Source organism: Perognathus longimembris, chromosome 13 (genome assembly GCF_023159225.1).
Source record: "Perognathus longimembris pacificus isolate PPM17 chromosome 13, ASM2315922v1, whole genome shotgun sequence".
NCBI classification, from domain to species: Eukaryota; Metazoa; Chordata; class Mammalia; order Rodentia; family Heteromyidae; genus Perognathus; species Perognathus longimembris.
The window spans coordinates 23,121,564-23,144,059 of NC_063173.1; the positions used below are offsets into that span (position 1 = coordinate 23,121,564).

At 36.6% G+C, this 22,496-nt stretch overlaps 1 long non-coding RNA gene across 1 annotated transcript; it reads left to right on the forward strand.

Annotated features, from left to right (window-relative positions):
- The first annotated feature begins 525 nt into the window (after positions 1–525).
- LOC125361749 lies at positions 526–11,751 on the forward strand. Its single transcript, XR_007212986.1, has 3 exons — positions 526–608; positions 9,065–9,136; positions 11,668–11,751. It is a non-coding gene; the product is annotated as an uncharacterized LOC125361749 (long non-coding RNA).
- The last annotated feature ends 10,745 nt before the right edge of the window (positions 11,752–22,496 follow it).

Here is a 22,496-nt window from a genome sequence, read left to right on the forward strand (position 1 = left end):
CCTTGCTCAAAAGCTCCCAGAGGCAGCAGCATAGAGCCGGCAAGACATCAACCTAGACAATATGTGTCCGCGGAGCCTTTCCAGGGTCCATTTCTCCCCCTACCCCCGTACCCCGCACCTCCTCTTCTCATGATCAATGAGGAGCGCCTTCCACTCACGTCCTTTACTGCTGCTCTGCAGAAGGGCAGTTGGAATCTGAGACCCTTACCTGCAGCAGGAAGAACTAAGAGAAATCGCCCTTCTCTGCCACCAACACCCCATGCCATTCCTATGCACCCCTCCAAAGTCTTGTAACCATGTACTTCTTCCATCTGCCTAGAGAAAACTGTACACGGGATCCCCCCCCCCCCAGCCCGCTCCCCTCCCCGACTGAATAGAAGCTCTGTACTGAACCGACTTCTGGCTATGCCCTGGGTTGAGTTTGGGGAATGTCTGGAAAGAAAAAAGCGGGGAGGGGGGGCAGATGAAAGGAGGGGGGCCAGCTACAGCCTTGTCCAAGTTAGTCAGAAGGCGGTGTTAGGCAGGAAAGCGCCTACGGGAGAAACAGCTGGGACGCTGACTGGCTATGGAAATCTCAGTTCTAGGAACCGTGTCCTTTCGTCCCGGAGGTAAGACTGCACGGCTGTCGTACGCTTATTCTTTCACTGTGCCTCTCTTGCCCACTCCTAACTGCCTCTACCACTCGGGTCAGTGGCATGCACCCGGATAAGAGCGTAAAACACGACGAAAGCTTTATTTTCCAGTTCTCTCCACTCATCATTCCTGCGTGTCATTAGAACGAGATCAGCAAATCTGCAGGCGGCAGCGACCAGACCCGCGGTCCTTCTGCCAGTTGCTCACTGATCGAGGCATCTGGGGCTGCACGGAGGTACGGATACCCCCAGCCTGGCGGGTCAGTCCGCTGGCAGGCTCAGGGGCTGCAAAGGAGGCTGGCGGCTTCGCAAAGGGGTTCGTTCGGTCAAGGGTTCCATCCCTTCCCGACTATCCGCCACCTCGGCATCCGTGCGCAGGCACGCGCGCGCGCGCGTCCACACACACACACACACACACACACACACACACACACACACTCGCACGCACACACACACTCCGGCCGAAGGTCTCATCTAAACCGAGGCCCCTTTGACAGTCATTTCAGCCCTCTGGAGAGCAGCGGGGAAAGTGGGATACGTGGATGAACCCCTAGATGCCAACAGTCGGCTTGGCGGAGCTTTGTTTACGTGCCTAAGTCGCCACCTTGAGGTCGAGCAGGAGACTGCGCGCGGCTGGGGGCTGTGGAGACCCGAGCCGCCAGGCGCTCACCCCAGCAGCCCTGGCCACTTCCCGGGACTACTAGCGAGGAGAGCAAACGGAGGACGTCCGAGGGCAGAGGAGCCCCGCGAGGCACAGCTCGCTGCCCGAGACCCAGGCTGAGAAGAATGAGGACTAAAGCTGCAAACTAACTGAAACACATAGTCTGAAATCGAGGGCGCTAGGGCGCCTTCTCCCAGCAGAGTACAAAGCTCAGGTCAAAGATTTCTGCAGCTCCTTAGGCAAAGGTTGGCTACGGTCCGGAAAGTTCGGTTACTAATTCCCAAAGGAAATGGCCAAAGGGAACGGTCGGCTTGGAAGAGACGCCGCGTCCGCTCCCCTCCTAGCCGATCACCTTTCTGCAGTGACCTCTGCTCAGGGCTGACTTCGAACTCGGGTTCATCGCTCGCCTGTTCTCGGACAAAGGGACTCAAGGAAGCAGACAGACCCCCGGGTCGCCCGTGGAAAAGAGAACTGCGTGCAGGAGAGGGACGCCCAGGCAGACCACAGGCTAGGCTTGGCCTCGTCTCAGTTCTGTGGTCGCCCATTTGTCAGGAAATCGGTCTTTCTGAATGTCTGAGGATGGAGTCGGTAAAATAATAATGAGTTATGAATGATATCGCCTACTTGCAATGCCTACCTCTATTGAAGCCACTTTGCACTCACTGTTCTTCCTGTGTTTTGCCTCGTGCTATAAGGATACCCGGTTTAATTAAGAACTCCCTAGCTATATCTTGGCATAATGTATTGTGGTTGTTATTCCTGGACTCTGCCTTCAAGAATTGGAGACATCTACAAGGCCTCACCAAAGGGCCTCCTTAGTGCACTTTGCCCCTAGGGTGTCTCATTTTTCCTACTACTTGGTGTATATTGTTGAAATGTTTTGTAAAAGAATAATTCTGTTTATTTAAAAAAAAAACCAAAAGGACAGTTGGAAAGGATTTTGTATTATATTAAAGCACAAATCAGTCCTGGCTGATTGTATCTGAGGCCTTTTCGTATTTTGGTCTGCAATAAATAAATAATAAAATGAATTTTAAAAATAGGACACAGCAATCCCATGCGGATGGTCAACAGGAAATGTCTTTCAAAAAAGAGAAGCAACAGGCCCCCAAACCAGACTCCATTCCCCTGATCATGCTACAGCCTCGTAAATTAACGTTGGATCATTCCTCCTCTCCTGTGGAAAGCTGCCTGTTACTGAATACAGTACTGAATTTTCCCAGGGAATCCCAATTAAACAAACACCTGTGCTAAGTAATGCTATTCTAATCCACTATGAAAACCTTAAGTATGTAATAGTCCTCACATCATTTCATTTCTTAGTCACAGTGGGGTGGGCCAACTTCACGGAAGAACTTGTACATTGTCCCTAGAGCCTTAACTCAAAGGAGACTTGGCTTTGCCATGCATAATCTTGGCAGGTCATTTTATTTTACATGGAAGGAATATACAATGAAGCCTAACATAACTAGCAGAAACTAAACCTACATAGAAACATCATTTAAAGAGAAATCCAAGACTATACAATTGTAGTATACATCACATGTCCAGTCAGGGGCCAATTCTCTGTTTTTAAGCAAAAATACTAACAATGTAGGCGTTGTCACTATTAAGTAGATATGTTCCATAAATAACTAATGGCAAAATTCAATTATATAAAGCCACTTTAAATAAAGTAGGGACATAATATAAACCTCTACCAATATTCCCCCAAGAAAGTCAGCTCTATTTTTTTTAAACTGCTGGACCTAATACTTTTGAAATGCTATTTGTAAAAAAAAAAAAAAAAAAAAAAAAAAAAGAAGAAGAAGAAGAAGGTATTTATTAAGATAATGCTGTTTTGTTGCTTAAAGCTGCCAAAACTAATGTCACAAAACCATCCAGATGAAAATTGCTAGCAGTCTTCCATATGTTTCTCTTACAATTCTCATTGAATTTTGGAATCTTTTTAAAACTAAATAGATAATTACACAGAAGAACATGAATAGCACCAATACACACACACAACACACACACATACACACACACACACCTGATAAGGATTATAGGCTTATCATTCAACCACAGAAGTATGTGCTTCTAACAATCTAAAGAAACACTTACTTCATCTCAAATCTGAGGTTTGGCTTTCACTAAGATGAGTATCATCCCATTCATTATACATTTCAGCCACAGTGGAAACATTTGACAAATCAGAATTAGATCCATTGCAATACCTAGTAAGAGACAAGCAAGGAACACAAAATAATGCTGTAAAACTGCTCACTGATAAATAGCAAATGACAAAGAATTACTAGTCTTTAAAACTTTGATAATTTACCTCAACATTTTTATGTTTTATATATTATTATGTGCTGCTGTTCTGATTTTAAACTGAATTTCACTAAATTATACCATTTTAAATTTTGCTACTTAAAAAATATTTCTTCTCAAGTTTCATATTGCTTTTTAAAAATTTTCTAAATATAGGATTTCTGTTGTCTATATGTTTTTAAGTATCAATTATATTGAAGACTTTTATTTACATTTAAATGTTACTAAGTGCTCAACTGTGCAAGGTAAATAATTAAAAGTATGGAATTTATCTTTCATAACTTTATTATTCAACAAATATTAAGAGATTATGGCACATATACTTAAAATGAATTTTTATTAAAGATATCAGCAAAAGCTTTATGTTCAATATTTGGTAATTCTATACAATGTTCCTTCATTTGTTTTCATTAAGTAAGAAAGTATATATATTCCTAAAAGTACTTTTTCTGACTTATTAAATGATATCTCTAAAAAGCCTTCAGAAGAGAATCTGTAGTTATAAACCAATTCTAAATACAAATTTTACTTTTAAATCAGTTCTAAAGAAAATCTGAAATCAAAGTGTTTAATATAATTACTATGCAAAATTATTCTATAACTTAGTTTTATGTCTTTAACATGTATCATAATTGTACACATAGATAGATTAGCTTCCTAAAATCAAACAAACAAATGAAGGCTAAAAACATCAAGTCAGTATTCCCAATGTTTACTATTATTTAGGTAACTCTTTGGATTTTACTGAATTTTTAAAGTTTTCATTAGGATCTTTTGAGTTGGGTTTGAGTATGTCATGTTGCAAATTGGGAGGGGGAGGAAGACAATAAAATTGACAATCTGCAACAATGATCATCCTATGTTCATTTGTGTATTAAAGAAAATAATGAAAAGGTTCATTTATTCACTTAAAGTTCTAGAATAGTAACCTTCTGAAGAAAAGATTTCAACTCAAGAGTTTAAAATAAAAATCTCTTTTAATATGTTATCAGTCTACTTTCAAAGTTGATGAAGTTTAGTACTAAAATGAGTATAGCAAGTAAATGTTAGCTATGTTCACTAGAATTAGCATATTTCAGATTACAGTTTATAAATTTTTAAGAACATCAGCATCATGATATGGTTGTCATAGAAACGCAACAATATGTCATTTCAATTAATTTCATATGCAGTGATAAGGCCTCGTTCTACATCACTTCAAGTTTGAAGAGCAAAAGCTGAAAAGCAAATATAAATAATGAATAGTCAGATCCCAATTTTTACCAGTTTAGAAACCAATAAAGTACAAATCTTTTTCAAAGACAAATAACAATGTATTCTAATTGCACAATGCGGTGGTAGTAAAGGTTATGAAATGTTTTTAAATGAGTACATTCTGAAACAAAGTTTTATTAACAATCAGCTACTTCTCTTAAGTATTTCTCACTCTTGTTGATAAGGCCTATTTATAGGTAAGAAAATTACTGGTTATTATATATTGGTTAATAATTAAATTAAGGATGCTCTTTCTGTTCTCAAGAGATAGGTACATTTGATTTTACATTATAAATTCAGAACAACTAGACCAGAATTTTAATGTTTTTAAAGTAATTATTGCAACAGATCCTTCATTTAGAAGGAAGTCACACTGTATTATTGCAAAAGCCTTCTTAGTATATCACTGCCAGAGATACTCTGTTGACATTAATGGCTCAATTATTGAAACAGAAAAAGCCTATGAAAATAAAATGTATTTCCTAAAGTATAATTATGGTAGGAGATTTGATGCTCTAAATTAATCTGTCCTTTGGCTAACAACTATCTTGTCTTTCAATTTTCTATTATTGCCTATTTCAATATAGAATATGTCCAAGAAAATTCTAAAAATTATTTGAAAAGGCACATTATACTTAGGTTTAGATTTATCATGTGTTTTTATTATAATATAATCTGTGTTATGAATAATTTCAGTTAATTAATATAAAGTAATGTCCTCAAACTATCTATGAAAATTTAGAGATAATCGTATTTTAGATAAACCTAATAGTAATTTTTAGAAAAAGAGTGAAGGATAATATATGTATATTTTCAAAAACCAGTCTAAAGAAGAAAATATAAATACATAAAATTTATGCTTCTTTGATAAGATTTGGAAAATTCCAAAAATCATTTAAATCCCCAGTTTTCTTCACAATTAACAATGAAAAACAGATATTTACAAAGATGTTTTACTTGCTGTTTTACAAGATGATAAAATATGGCTTGTGGATAGTTAGAAGGAAGAGCCAGATAAATGCTTGCTGGGAGTATGTTTAAAAGGGATTTTCATTGACTCAGTTATTGTTAATAATGAAAGAAAACACTTTGTGCCTCACATACTGTATGGCTGTAACTATAGAAAACTGCCATCATAAAGTCCTCAAAAACTCTTAAGAGGTAATTTACAAAGATAATAATAACACGGAATTATTTCACTTTGCTGAATAGTACACATTTGCATAACAGGACTACATACAATATGCTCATAATGCACATTCATGATGACAAGGACTTCTTAACACTATAACTACAGCCTAAGATTTATGTGCATTAGACATCTATCTTACCAAGTTTTACTTATTGGTGTAAAAGTGTTAGTCTTAGTAAGCCAGGTGTTAGCTGCCTACAAAATTGAAGACCACATTAACTATTGTATCACCATTGTAAGAAAAATATGATTAGAAACAAAAAGCATGTCACCTTGCAAGACAATTATAGTACTATCTAAAATTATATTATAAAATTTCAAATAAATATTTTAAGTGATATGTAATAATTACAGAAAAACTTCCATAACAGTTAATGTTTAGTGTTTGATTGCTTTTTGTATTATTATTTGTTTGACCGGGTACCATGCTAAGATAGCTTTAAAATATTTTATTTTTTTAATGTTCATTTGGGTATCTTCATGTACTCAAAATAAATCTCAATAATGAATCCTCTGCTGCTCCTTTATCTTTTAAAAGCCCCACCAGCCTAGTGCTAATAGCCATACCTGTAATCCTAACTACTCAGGAGACTCAGATTTGAGGACTATGGTTTGAATTCAGCTTGAGCAAGAAAGTTTGAGACTCTTATCTCCAATTCAACACCAAAAAAGCCAGAAGTGGAGCTGTGGCTCAAGTGATAGAGCACTAACTTTGAGCAAAATAAAAACCTCAGGAACAGTACTTTAGGCCCTGAGTTCAAATGCACCAGAGCCTGGCACAAATGGCTCATGACTGTAATCCTAGCTACTCAGGAGGCTAAAGTCTGAGAATTATGGTTCAAAGCCAGTCTAAGAAGGAAAGTCCTTGAGACTCTTTATCTCCCATTAACCACTAAAAAGCCAGAAGTGGAGCCGTGGCTCAAGTGGCAGAGTGCTAGCTTTGAGCACAAAAGCTCAGGGGCAGCACGTAGGCCCTGAGAGTTCAAGGCCCAGCACAGGTACAAAAAAATAATAAGAATAATTCATATTAGCCCTACACTTCAGTAACTGTGTACATGGTATCTACCACCAGTACAAACTAAATTCTAATTTCAGTTATTGTCCATGATGTCTTTTATGTTTCATTCAGTAAAGAATAAATATATCCCAAGGACTAATAAAAATGTATTCCTGTTGCCCAGATGAGCAGATCAGTTATTTCCTAAATTTATTTCTGATACTTTCAATGGGAAAATATATGAGAATGATATTTTTGAAACAAAGAGAGAAGAAATGAGCAGAAGGTTTGATATGTAACTACCTGGATTAATAAAAACTGAAGAAAAATACTACCTACAACATTTTTAATATTTAAAAATTTTATTTTTTGTTTGTCGTGGGGCTTGAACTCAGGCCTGGGCACTGTCCCTGAGCTTTTCTAGGCCTTTCTAGCTTTTCAAGGCTAGCGCTCTAGCACTTTGAGCCACAGCTCCACCTTTAGTTTTCTGGTGGATAATTGGACATACCTTCCCAGACTAGCTTCAAAACATGATCCTCAGGTCTCAGCCTCCGGAGTAGCTAGGACTATAGGCATGAGCCACCAGTGCCCAGATTAAAAGAAAATCTCAATTTTAAAGATTTTGTTGGATATGAAAATATACAAGATAAGTATTTGTCCTTACAATTATTAAATATTTATCAGTAGGCATTTATTTTGTGAGCAATGGTATTTTATTAAAATTGAATATATTTCATGTTGAAGTTTTAATTATTTCTCAAATTTAAATAAAGTATATTTAATAAGCATATTTGATTCCATGAAATAAAAATATTTATCAAATATAAGTTTATCATTTACATGAGCATTATAATTTATATTATGTAATACTTAAACATAAGAAACAAGAAAACTCTTTGGAACTGCAATATTTTGGTCATTGGTATTATTTTGTTACCTAAATATTGTTGAAATTACCAAAATTCTTCTATTATTCTACATTACAGCTTGTGTTTAATATACAACAGGGAATTTTGTGAAATTAATTTCCATTCTAAAACTAACGTTAATGTATAATATCCCAAAATTGTGTAAATTTCATGAACAGTATTCCAAAGTTTTTGTTTCCATCCCCTTCTAAAATAGATTTTTATAATATCATTTCATTCATTAATGCTTAAGGCATACTTTTGCAAAGTCAATAAGAAATTTAATTTTATCACTGGTAATTTCTTATGAAGATACATTATCTATTTGGACATGATGATGAAGAAAATTACAAGAACTTCCAGAGTGGCAGGAAGTAAAACACACTATAATCATCAGCACTGGAAAACTCTTTAAGTATAAGATATACTCAAGGTTTTCATCAAAATCAAGTAATTACATTTAATAGCAATAAAACTATATGTGTACGTGAAGTAGGTAATGATATAATTGTTTTACTTTTACTTCTCAGTCTTTTGACCCCGGGTTTCAGCAATTTGTGTTCTTTTCCTAAATACAGGAATAGAAAGTAAAGTATCAATCCACCTTCCCTGATCTAGCTTCCCTAAAATAGGGCTAGGAGAATATGTATAGAACCTGCTCTCTTTTTTCTTTTAAAACCCTTTTGCTATAATTTTATTTTAGCAACTTGTACTACCAACTATGCCAATTTTGTGTATTTATTCTTACTCTCAATACATTTCCTACTGTTGAATGTATGTCTTTTACATAGATATCAGAAGTAATATTTGTGTTTGATCAGCTGGCAAATCTAAGAATCTAAAATATGAACTTTCTCATCCTGCTTTCATTTTTGTGCCTATGTTTAGCAAAGCATACAAATCTAAATTTCCTTTCTACCATGATGAACAATAATGGTAAGCAAATACAGAAAGTGTCTTGCAATTAGCAAACTTGCTATTGGTCTGTTTGTAATTATAGATCCCAACTCATTTTCTTTTTCCTTAAAATTTCCCAACTTTACAATATGGCCATCAATAGAAACACTACCTTTATTTTTCACCTTTTTCTGGGCTACCAATATACAGTTAAGATTCTCTCTGGAGATACAGAGCAGAAGCACTGATCTGCAGCACCCAGTTAACCACATGATCACAAGGGTAAACTAGACTTGAGCCACTCCATCCGTCCCTTTTTGTGGGGATTATTTTCAAGATAGGGTCTAATTTTATGCCCAGGCTGGCCTGAACTATGGTCTTCCTATTTTATGATTCACTTTGTTGATGAGATAACATATTGCATAACACTGCACTCAGCCGTTGTGTTTCCCCCTTGGCTTGGAGTGACCTACATTCTCAGCCATTGGATGAGGTAAAATAAAGCAATCCCCCAATCTCTTTCCTCCAAATCGCTGAGCTTATAGGTTTGAGCCACCATATAGGCTTCAGATGCTGTGTGTGTGTGTGTGTGTGTGTGTGTGTGTGTGTGTGTGCGTGCAGGTAGTAGGGCTTGAACTCAGGGCTTAGGTGCTAAACTTAGCTTTTTTCACTAAAAGCTAGAGCTCTACTACTTGTGCTACAGCTCTACTTCCAGTTTGTTAGTGGTTAATTGGAAAAAAGAGTCTCATAGACTTTTCTGCCCAGGCTGGCTTTGAATTGTGATCTTCAGATCTCAGCCTCCTGAGTAGCCAGGATTACAAGTATGAGACATTGGTGTCTGGATTGAAATGCATTTTTGGTTAATGGCATTGTCAACTTATGAAAAGTCTATCTGAATCTAACTATTTATATAGAGAATCACCTATAGTTTTCACAAGCAAAGTTATGTATTAAACAGCTAATAATGACTGCACTACAATTACACAAGAAGTCCTTGTGTACCATATAAAGTTGTTTGGTGGCATCTTTCAGTAAACTAAAATACATAAAGGAATAGAAGCAATTTTTCCACGCTATATCCAAATATAATATATGAATGTTAAGACCTCAAAACAGTACGAAAGGAGACACAGTATCTGGGTTCCATGCGTGTAGATTTGCAATCATCACAAGTCATTCCAATATGTATACTGAAAGATGCAGCAGTTCCATCGAAAGGAATGGTCATGTAAATATCATGAGAGGCAAATATAACTTCAAAGTAGTGGGAATAATATCTAAGCTTTCCTGAGAGCACCAGGTTGTACATAAATATGAACTAGAGTATTATTATCTTAATATTATTATGGTTTTATACTCACTGCCTATATATAGGTAGACACTATGCTAAACAGGACACTAGCATATAGCTTAATAAAGAAGCTTTTAAAATAATTTGTAAAAATCTTTCAACTGCAGGATTTTTTTCAGGTTTTCCATTTGTGGTGCTCTGGACCACATCTATTAATAACTCTTCATTTTACGTCACTCTACTTCCTAACTACTGCTTCTTCATTTACTGTTGAGAAAATAAAAGCATCTGCATGTGGCAGGCATCTTATGAATGCCTACACACAAAGATTTCTATGAAATTCAGTCAGAGAGACAGGGGTCTTGAGATTTTTTTTTTTGGTGTTAATCTGAAACTATTTGCTTGACCTCATTTTTTTATCTAAAAACTGATTTCTTTTAGATCTTAGAAATATACATATATATTCCCTTATGAAAACTAATAAAAAGAGCATTATAGGCCATCTTGTAAATATTTGTTTTTTTTATTTTTAATATCTTTTTTCTAAAAATAATACTTGCAAAACATAAAAATATTATCATACGGGCTGGGGATATGGCCTAGTGGCAAGAGTGCTTGCCTCGTATACATGAGGCCCTGGGTTCGATTCCCCAGCACCACATATATAGAAAATGGCCAGAAGTGGCGCTGTGGCTCAAGTGGCAGAGTGCTAGCCTTGAGCAAAAAGAAGCCAGGGACAGTGCTCAGGCCCTGAGTCCAAGCCCCAGGACTGGCCAAAAAAAAATTATCATACTAAAACTTTATGACAATGAACCTCTGTAATACTCTTTACTACTCTTATTCACATGACCAAAAGGCAATAATGGTCAAGCTGTTTCTTTGGCATATATATCTCCGGCTTTTCCACATATACTGATTTTTTTGTCATTAGCTATTATCTTTTAGTTTGGGTACATTTGTAAGTAATTCTCTCATGCGATTACCCCATCTTCTCAGTATAATAATATAACAACCTTTGACTAAATCAGGTTAATGCTTCCACTATTGCACAAAATAAGTTTGGTTTCATACAAAAGCCAAACTGTACACAATAAACATAACAATGCTTTTGCAAATTTTTTGGCTATCCATACAGAAATCCCTGCCTATAGAATATACTTACTTGCTATGGTACAGTTGTCATTTTTTCCACATGTTTTTATGTAACAGTATTATTTTCAAAATAGTCAAACATATCAGATACTCTACCAATTATTTTGGAAATTGGGATAGTTAATTTTGTTTGTCAACCTGTCTAGGTCCTCTAAATGTTGGTCAAATATTCCTAATGTTTCTGTAAAGATGCTTTTGATGAAATTGATATTTAAATATCATAAAGTAAGGTAGATTGTTCTCTGTTAAACAGAAAGGCCCCATCCAGTTAGTTAAGAACATACCTCCAGAAGATAGCCTTCAGACTCTGTTATTAATCCTTACGAATAACCATTCTGAAATGGCCTCATCTGTTCTCTTTTGTCTCTAGCCAACAGTTCATCCATACAAATTTTGGACTCGTCAAGCTTCTGCATTAATCAAGTTTTTAATCGCTATAATAAATACCGACAACAATCAAATTATAAACAGAAAATTTGTTTTGGCTCCTATTTCTACAGGTTTCAGTCCTTAGTTTGAGACCCATGATTTGGCAGTTCATGGATGGTTAAATGAAACAATAAGCTTCAGGTTGGAGAAGACAAAAGGAGAAAAGGCCAGAGTTCCACAATCTTGAGAACACACACCCAGTGAGTTAAAGACTTAAAGACACTGTGCAGCATTTCTTAAAGTTTCCACTACCTCCCAATAGTGTTACATTGAGCAATAAGCATTTTACTATATAGACCTATTATGGGCTGGGGATGTGACTCCGTGGTATAATGTTTGCCTAGTGAGCCCAAGACAGTAGGTTCAATCCCCAGAACTGAGACTGGAAGGAAAGAAGGAAGGAAGGAAGGAACAAAGGGAGGGAGGGAGGGAGGGAGGGAGGGAGGGAGGGAGGGAGGGAGGGAGGGAGGGAGGGAACTAGTGGACCTAAAGTAAGGAACACAGGGAAACACAAGTAGAAGCACTGAAGCCTAGGTCTGGGCTTTGGTGCATAAGCAAAGTTCCTATCTTGAAAATAACCAGCACACAAATAAACTGGAGGTGTGGCACAGTGGCCTGAGTTTCAGACAAATGTATTTGTTTGGTTTGTCAGTAATTAGTTTAGGAATAGGGCAAATATGATACAATTCCAGGCATGCTGACAGGCTTTGGGAAAACTTTGTCTTGATCTTAAAGATCAAAACTGACATTGCTTTTTTCTGCTTTGGAAATTGTCACATTACATGTGTTGCAAATATTTGCCAAATTATGTTTGTCTTCTCTCTTTGTTGACTAGCCATTTTGTTAAAATTGTTTATTTTCCTATAAAGCATCTATCATACCAATCTTGCTTAAGAAAATCTCCTTCCCATGTCTATAACATTTCTTCTATTTTTATAATATTTAGTCACTCTGTATTTAAATTTTTAATCTATATAGAATTTATTTTGTATTTTTAATGTTTTCGTTTATTTTGGTGTTGGGGACTGAACCAAGGGCCTCATGCATACTAACAACATGTTCTACCATGAAGTCATCAACCTAAGTTTTATAGTTTTTTATTTTATATGATATAAAAACCTAGACTTTTCTTCCAGATAAAAAGTGATGTCAGAATTATTTCTTAAATTCTTCTTTGCCTATCTTTTCCATATACATTTCTATATATTTTTGAAATATATATTTCTAAATTGAGATGTCTGTTCTATACTGATATTATGTTGTATGAGAGCTTTCTTTTTGTCCCCAAACAAAATAATGATTTTATTCTAAATTAATGATTTAACTCTGTAAGAAATAGAGTATCAAGGTAAAGTCTATAGTTTCCAGACTCACTTATAGCTACAGTTAGGCACTTATATATCATAGGCCATAAATTAGTCATATGATTACTATTCCCTGTCCTTATAAGGAAAAAACATATGAATAGTATTCTTCTGACTCCTTTTTATTTTCCTGAGTATAAGAATTCCAATCCCGGGCTGGGGATATAGCCTAGTGGCAAGAGTGCCTGCCTCGGATACACGAGGCCCTAGGTTCGATTCCCCAGCACCACATATACAGAAAACGGCCAGAAGCGGCGTTGTGGCTCAAGTGGCAGAGTGCTAGCCTTGAGCGGGAAGAAGCCAGGGACAGTGCTCAGGCCCTGAGTCCAAGGCCCAGGACTGGCCAAAAAAAAAAAAAAAAGAATTCCAATCCCACACACTGGAATTCAGCCATTGGGAAAGATGACAGAAGAACAACACTTGCTTTAAACTGTTTACTTCTAAACTGATAGATGAGGGACAAACACTATCTTGTTTAAACCAGTATATTTTAAAAGGACTGTTATTAGCTATACAAACACAAGAGGCTTTGAAGAAGGTCATACTACCTAATAGGATAATTTTTGTTTTTTATATTTATCCTTCAGCTTCCTTATTTTTCCATATCCATATCAAAACATAATTTAGTTATAACTCACTTTGTTTTTTATTATTTTAATTTTTATTTACTGTTTGAAGCTATATTCTTTCTGAAGAATGAGGCTGAGAATCTTTTAAATGTTCATCAGCAAGTTCAATTTTCTCTTTAAATTGATACACTTGGGGCTGGGAATATGGCCTAGTGGCAAGAGCGCTTGTCTCCTATACATTAAGCCCTAGGTTGGATTCCTCAGCACCACATATATACAAAATGGCCAGAAGTGGCGCTGTGGCTCAAGTGGTAGAGTGCTAGCCTTGAGCAAAAGGAAGCCAGGGACAGTGCTTAGGCCCTGAGTTCAAGGCCCAGGACTGGCAAAAAAAAAAAAAATTGATACACTTGGTCTTTTTTAAATCATCCTCTTGTTTACAATTAATTACAAGAATTCATTGTTTATTTTGAATACCAAATCTTTTCTGGTTATATAGGATACAAACCTGTAGTACCATTTTGAGATTTGACTCATCTCGCTAAAGTCTTTTAAATGTATGTAAGTTTCAATTTTTAACATTAGTTTTAATTTTTAATATAATAAAATTGTTTTCTTTCTTTGTTTCTTTCTTTTTTGCCAATCCTGGGGCTTGAACTCAGGGCCTGAGCACTATCTCTGGCTTCTTTTTGCTCAAGGTTATCACTCTGCCACTTGAGCCACAGCACCACTCTGGCCATTTTCTATATATGCGGTGCTGAGGAATCAAACCCAGGGCTTCATGTATACAAGGCAAGCACTCTTGACACTAGGCCATATTCCCAGCCCCCCAACTGTTTTATTTCTTAAGAAATGTTTCTTTTATCTGATGTTACAAAGATATTCTAGTTATATTTTTCCAAAAGTTTCAAACTATTGCATTAGAATAATCCATCTGTATTGTTTTTAGTATAAGAAAAAATAAGGATCTAGTTTTCACATATGCAACTAATTGTTCCTTTGCCTTTTGTTAATAATATTATCCCTCTGATAATAACTTGTAATATCATTTTTGTCTATATAAAATGTCCATTTCTATATTGACCTGTTGTGCTTTCTAATGTCATCAGTTTAATTGATTAATAGGTTAATTAGTTTGGTTTCATTAGTTTAACTCACTTATGTATATAAAGCTACTTTCCTCCCAAAATATACAAGATGTCTACCATCTCAAAAATTAATCTGGGGCTGGGGATATAGCCTAGTGGCAAAGAGTGCCTGCCTCGGATACACGAGGCCCTAGGTTCGATTCCCCAGCACCACATATACAGAAAACGGCCAGAAGCGGCGCTGTGGCTCAAGTGGCAGAGTGCTAGCCTTGAGCGGGAAGAAGCCAGGGACAGTGCTCAGGCCCTGAGTCCAAGGCCCAGGACTGGCCAAAAAAAAAAAATTAATCTGTCATTCCCAGTCAGTTCTTCCTCTCATGGGAGAACCACATTATGGTTCGTTTCAGTTTCACTTATTCTTGTTCATAACATAAACTCCTACCCTTCATATAAATTCACCATGTAAACTGCATCTATCTTTATTTAATCAACATCTTTTAAGTTCACCCACTTTGCCAAACATTTTGATAAAAGATTCATTTTTATTATTGAGTAAAATTACATTCCATGTATATAAACCAATTTATATATTTGGCTGTTATTACTGAATATTTGAATTGTTTTCAATTTAGGATATTATAAATAAAGCTTCTATAAACATTATTATACAAGTGTTTTGTGAGCATATGTTTCTATTTTTCTTTAGCAAAAATCAAAAAAACTGTTGATAGATTTTAGTTAGGCATATGATTAATTTTATAGAAAGTTCCTAATGCAATTACCTAAGTGGTCATATCCTTTTATATCCATATTAGCAAGGTATTAGAATTTCTAGGGCTGGGAATATGGCCTAGTGGCAAGAGTGCTTACATTGTATACATGAAGCCCTGGGTTTGATTCCTCAGCACCACATGTATACAGAAAGGCCAGAAATGGCGCTTTGGCTCAAGTGGCAGAGTGCTAGCCTTGAGCAAAAAGAAGCCAGGGACAGTGCTCAGGCCCTGAGTTCTGAAAAAAAAAAAAAAAAAGAAAAAGAAAAAGAAAAAGAATTTCTATTGCCCCATGTCCTTACCAACATTTGGTATTGTCAAACTGATCTGAGCTTGTTGTTGTACTTTTAATATTAGCTGCCATACCAGTTTATCATTGTGGATTTAGTTTGAAATCTCGGGATGACAAGTGACATTGAGTATGTTCTCACATATTTACTAGTTATTTGTGTACAATCTTTTGTGTGATGACTGTTCAAATTCATTGATTCAGTTCCAGTAGAAAGTTGTTGTCAGAAAAATGAGAGAGGAGGTAACCAGTGTGACAAGAAATGTACTCACTATCTTTCGTATGTAACTGTAACCCCTCTGTACATCTGTACAGAACTTTGACAATGAAATTAAATTTTAAAAAAGAAAGTTGTTTTTTCCAATTTTATTGAGTTGAAGCAATTATTACACACATATTCTTATTCCAAGTCCTTTGTCACACACATACACACACAACACACACACACACACACACACTTTTTTTTTTTTTTGCCAGTCCTGGGCCTTGAACTCAGGGCCTGAGCACTGTCCCTGGCTTCTTTTTGCTCAAGGCTAGCTTCTTTTTGCTCAAGGCTAGCACCATATGAGCCACAGCACCACTTCTGGCCGTTTTCTATATATATGTGGTGCTGAGGAATCGAACCCGGGGTTTCATGTATATGAGGCAAGCACTATTGCCACTAGGCTATATTCCGAGCCCTGTTACATATATTTTTGCAAGCATTTTCTCCATGAGTGATTCCTCTATGTATTCTCTTAACAATGTCTTCTAATGCTTTCTGTGTCCCATATATATGTGTGTGTGTGTGTGTGTATATATATATGTATATATATGTATATATATATATATTTTTTTTTTTACTATTTTCATTGATGGTACAAGTTGGCAAAAGTATTCTATGTAATGTTTTTTGTCCATCATAGGGCTTAAACTCAGGGCCTGGACTCTGTCCCTGAGCTCTATTGCTCAAGGACAGATAGTGCTCTACAACTTTTAGCCCCACCTCCACTTCTGGTTTTTGAGTGGTTAATTGAAGATAACAGTCTTCAGGGACTTTTCTGCCCAGGCTAACTTCAAACCATGATCCTCAGATCTCAGCCTCCTGAGTAGCTAGGATTACAGGCATGAGCCACAGTTGCTCGATCTCATGTAGACATTTAAATTTTTATTTTTTAAATAAGCCCATAATCACCTTAATTATGTATATAATTTGATATATGGGCATGGAATTATATATTACATATATACATATATTATATAAAGTTCCTGACATAGAACTTCTGGAACATCATAAAGATCCTAAATAATAGGAGTATTTAGGAACTATCTACTTATTTTTGCCAGTACTGTGAGCTCCGGCTTATTCATTTTACATGCTCATAGCTTGCACTCTAACCTTGAGCCATATCTCCAATTGGGCTTTTTGTTTGTTTGTTTGTTTTTTGGTTAATCAGAGATGGAGTCTCAAAGGCTTTTCTGTCCAGACTGGCTCTTGATTACCTAGGATTACAAGTGTGAGCCACCAGTTCCTGGTAGTACTAGTCTGGATTTTTTTTTTCCCCAAAAGAATAAGCTTTCAGTTTCTTGATCTCTATTATTTCTTTCCCTTTCTTCCTTTCATTTGTATTCTTTATTATTCCTTTTCTAGTTCTTAATCTTGATTTGCTATTTATTTATTCTAGTTCTTCACTATAAACTTATTTTTCAGTATTTTAAATTCATACATTTAAATTTACCCCCTAAGAAGTGCTTCAGATTGATCCAAGAAATATTGGGTAGGATTGGGGTAAATGATTTAACTGCTAAAGAAAGGCATTCAGTTCAATCATTCCAAAAAGCAGGAAAATGTAAAGTGTGCATGAACATGTGTATAAGATGTTACAGCCTAGCCTGGAATCAAGAACATCACTTATAATCACATTCTGGTTGTTTCACTGCAGTGCAGTGCAATGAATCAAACACTGGGCATCACACACACTAGGCAAATGCTCTATCACTGAGCTACATAATCTCTAGCAATAACATGTTTTTGATGTTAAGCTGCATTGTCAAATGTAAATAGTCTATGTATATAGCCAAACCAATATAGAAGTGGGCTAAAATGCAATCTCGGATGAAACAACTCTGTCTTACCTTTGTTACAATAAAAGGAGAGATTGTGTAACAGTCACTGCCAGGTGTATTTTGATTGACAGTTGTATCTGCAATTCCTACTGATTTGTTCTTCATCTTGCAAATATGTAGAAATACTTCATTTCTACCCAAGTTTTTTGAGAGGTTTTAAAAACATTTTTTTTTTTTTTTGCCCATCCTGGGGCTTCAACTCAGGGACTGAGCACTGTCCCTGGCTTCTTTCTGCTGAAGGCTAGCACTCTACCACTTGAGCCACAGTGCCACTTCTGGCTTTTTCTATATATGTGATGCTGAAGAATTCAACTCAGGGCTTTGTGTATGCAAGGCAAGCACTCTACGACTAGGCCATATTCCCAGCCCCTAAAAACAATTTTGTTGTTAATTTATAAGTTAATTACATATAATGTTGAGTTTCTAAATTTGTTTAATAGTAAGTCATCACTTATCATAAAACTCCTTATGTACTTGGAAATAACACATAGTCTCTATTGTGTATAGTAGTCCATAATATCCATAGATATTGCTAATTTATACAGGGCACTAGTGGCTCATGCTTTTAATCCTAGCTATTTGGATGACTGAGACGTGAAGACCATAATTCAAAGCCAGAAAAGCAGGAAAGTCTGTGAAACATTTACCTTCAATGACATGCCAAAAAAGCTAGATTGGAAATACGTCTCAACTTGAGCCAGAAAGCTAAGGGACAGTTGCCAGACCCTGAGTTCAGGCCCTAGGACTAGCACAAACAAAAAAAAATTTTTGATAATTTCATTGATAGTTAATATATATTTTACTTGCTTATCCACAGTATGCCCATTCTTATTACATTGGCAAATTTATGTCACATGATCTAAGATAAAGTCAGTATGGCTTTTCCACCTTCGTGTATCAAAAATTACTTCTCGGCTGGGGATATAGCCTAGTGGCAAGAGTGCCTGCCTCGGATACAAGAGGCCCTAGGTTCGATTCCCCAGCACCACATATACAGAAAACGGCCAGAAGCGGCGCTGTGGCTCAAGTGGCAGAGTGCTAGCCTTGAGCGGGAAGAAGCCAGGGACAGTGCTCAGGCCCTGAGTCCAAGGCCCAGGACTGGCCAAAAAAAAAAAAAAAAAAAAATTACTTCTCTAGCTAGTTGGTTGAGAATGAGAAATTAGTTTAATCTGTCATACTCTGTAAGTTCTATTGTTTGGATTTTTTTCATCCCTGCTTCCAAACAGGCTATTTTTCTTGTACTTTATCAACTACAATTAACAACCAATTCCAGCTGGCAACAGACTATCTCAAAATCTCTTTACACAAATCACAAGTTCAACTGGTACAATTTTTTTTGCCTCACAAGTGCTTGCAAAAACACTATTAAAGAAATCAAAATACAAACGATAGATTTCGAGAAAATACTTGCAACTCACGTTTCTTATTTTCTCAACAGCCGAGTTATACATTTAAACTATCTATAAATATATACTGTTTGAAATTTTATATAAGATAAAAATAAAGGTTTCTTATCAATTTAGATATATGAAAATTGTTAATTTTAACAGATTTGAAGAATTAACAAACTTCTACCATGACCCTTATATAACTTCTGCTTTAGTCAGTGGCTGCTAACGTACAAGAAAAAAATTCTCCCTTCTTCTGTCATTGGTGACTATTTCTGAAATTAGCTAAAACATAAGTGAATTCTCTTGCTCTATAAAAGATCAGAGTGCTCTAATCACTGTATAATTTCATAATTTCTGCCCTTCTGAGGCAGTCATCCCATGTTGTAGCATTCTAAATAAAAATGTGTGCTTAATGTTTCTCTGAAGGATTTTTCTTACATATTAAGTATGAGTTGGATCAGGATTATACTTCCTCCTCATAGCTCATGTCATTTGATAACTTTAAAAGAATGTTATTTAGCTTTTCAGTATCTGGTATTTCCCAGGTATCTATTACTAATTTCTAATTCATTTCTTTCTTTCTTCCTTCCTTCCTCTCTTCCTTTCTTTCCTTCTTTCTTTCTTCCTTTGTTTGCAGTGCTGAAGACTGCACTCAGGGCCTTGCACTTGAGAGGCAAGCACTCTTCCACTGAGCTAAATCTCCAACACCTCTAATAAGATTCAGAGAATTTGCATGATTTGAAGCTTTTCAATTTCTTGGGAATTATTTTTTGTTTTGCAATGTGATCAAATTTGAGAAATGTTCCTATGCACTTGAAAGTGTCCTTTGTGACCAAGTATAGTGTTCTATCAACAACTTGTTTGATACTATGGTTCAAGCTTTCTATAGCCTTGATAAATTTCTGTCTACTTGTTTTATTAATTATGTAAAGAACTCTATTGAAATCCTTGAGTTTAATTTTGGATTTCTTTATCTAGTTTCAGTTCTGTCAGCTTTTTTCTTCAAATATTTTGAAATCCTATTAAAAGAAATAGTCAAGGGCTTTCCTTTGTATATGACTTGGTGCTTCATTCTGGTGATTTCTTGGTACCTCCATGTCCTTTTCTTGTTCTTTACTGAAGTATAACATGGAGTTCTTTTCTAGTCTTCTCTGTTTTGGTACTCTAAAAGCTCCCCCAAATTTGGGGAATTTTCTGCTAGCATTTTATTGACTATGATTCCTATGCCTTTTGCTTGCATTTCTTATTTTTATGACCATGATTTATAGGTTTCATATTTTAATAGTGTTGCCAGGGGTCTTGCATGTTCCATTCAAACTTTCGTATTTTTTCTTATCATCTAATGTTCTAATTTATCATCTTTGTCCTCAAGCCCTGATAGTCTGTCTGCCACTTGGTCCAGTCTATTGGTAAGGCTGTCCATTGAGTTTTTTGATTGGCTAATTTTACTTTTTCATTTCTGTTATTTCAATTTGATGCTTTTTTCAGGATTTCTATACCTTTACTGAATCATTTTATATCTTACAATTCTTTTTTTTGCCAGTCCTAGGGCTTGGACTCCAGGCCTTAGCACTGTCCCTGGCTTCTTTTTGCTCAAGGCTAGCACTCTACCACTTGAGCCACAGCGCCTCCTTCTGGCTTTTTCTGTATATGTGGTGCTGAGAAATCAAATCCAGGGCTTCATGCATGCTAAGTGAGCACTCTACCACTAAGCCACATTCCCAGCCCCACATTCTAATTCTTATTCAGCTATTTATTTTTATTAGTATACATTAGCTATAAAAGCAAGAATTTCATTGTGACATTTCTACACTTACGTCTAATGTATTCCAATCCATCTCACTACCACCACCACTCTCTTATTCAGCTGTTTATCTATATATGCTTTGAATTTTTCAAGTTTTTACTTGTGTCCTCTTTAAATTTGTCATTCTTATAATCATTCTTTTGAATTCTTTGAGATTTCATTCACTTCAGTATTACTAAATATTGCCATTATAGAATTGTTGACTTTTAGGGAATCATGTTGCCTCAGTTTTTTCTATTTCTTATATTTCTGTATTGGGATTTGTGCATCTATTGGGATTTAATGCCAACTAAAAGACTACAGTCCTTCAGTCGAAGTATTCTCAATGTTCAAGCAGGAATGTATAATGATGGGGATGATGTGCAGTTTCTTACTACTGTATTTGATATATTGCTCAGTAGTTAACATTTTCCCACATGATCAGGGAGGTAGGCCTGATCACAGCACCACTCAGAGGGAAGAAAACTAGCTGGACTCTAATGTAATTCCTGGTGTACAAGCTGGTGTTGTATGCAGACTGAGAATGGAGCCAATCAAGAATCAATGTCTTGGGCTGGGGATATAGCCTAGTGGCAAGAGTGCCTGCCTCGGATACACGAGGCCCTAGGTTCGATTCCCCAGCACCACATATACAGAAAACGGCCAGAAGCGGCGCTGTGGCTCAAGTGGCAGAGTGCTAGCCTTGAGCGGGAAGAAGCCAGGGACAGTGCTCAGGCCCTGAGTTCAAGGCCCAGGACTGGCCAAAAAAAAAAAAAAAATCAATGTCTTCTTAACTGCTTCTTTCACTTTAGAAGCTTTCCTTGTACCAGGCGCTTCCCTTGTACAGGAAGCCACTAGACTGGACAAGTCCAAATTTACTCCAAGGTTCACCAGTTTTTGCTCACAGGGTCAAGTATCCAAAATTAGGAGTGTCCTCTAAATGCATCAGAAAATAAAGGGAGAAAACAGATCACTGAGTTTCAGAATGGAAGAAGAGAACAGAACTAGGAGAATCAGGCACTACAACTGCCAAATTCAGCACTTCAGACCCTGCACAGCAGCTAATCACCCTGTGGGAAGAAAGAGACTGAGGAATTAATGCCTGGCTCAGAGCTCGGCTACATTTGGTAACAATCCTCCTACATAGCTGAGCACCAAAACTGTGGCTTCACCAACTATGGGTACTTGAACTCAAGGCCTGGGTGCTGCCCCTGAGCTCAAGGCTAGTACTCTACTACTTGGAACCACAGCACCATTTCTGGTTTTCTGGTGGTTAATTGGAGGTAAGAGCCTCACAGACTTTCCTGCCTAGGCTGGCTTTGTACCACAATCCTCAGATCTCAGCCTCCTTCGTAGCTAATATTACAGGTATGAGCTATCAGTGCCAGATGGGTTGGAAACTCTTATCCTACG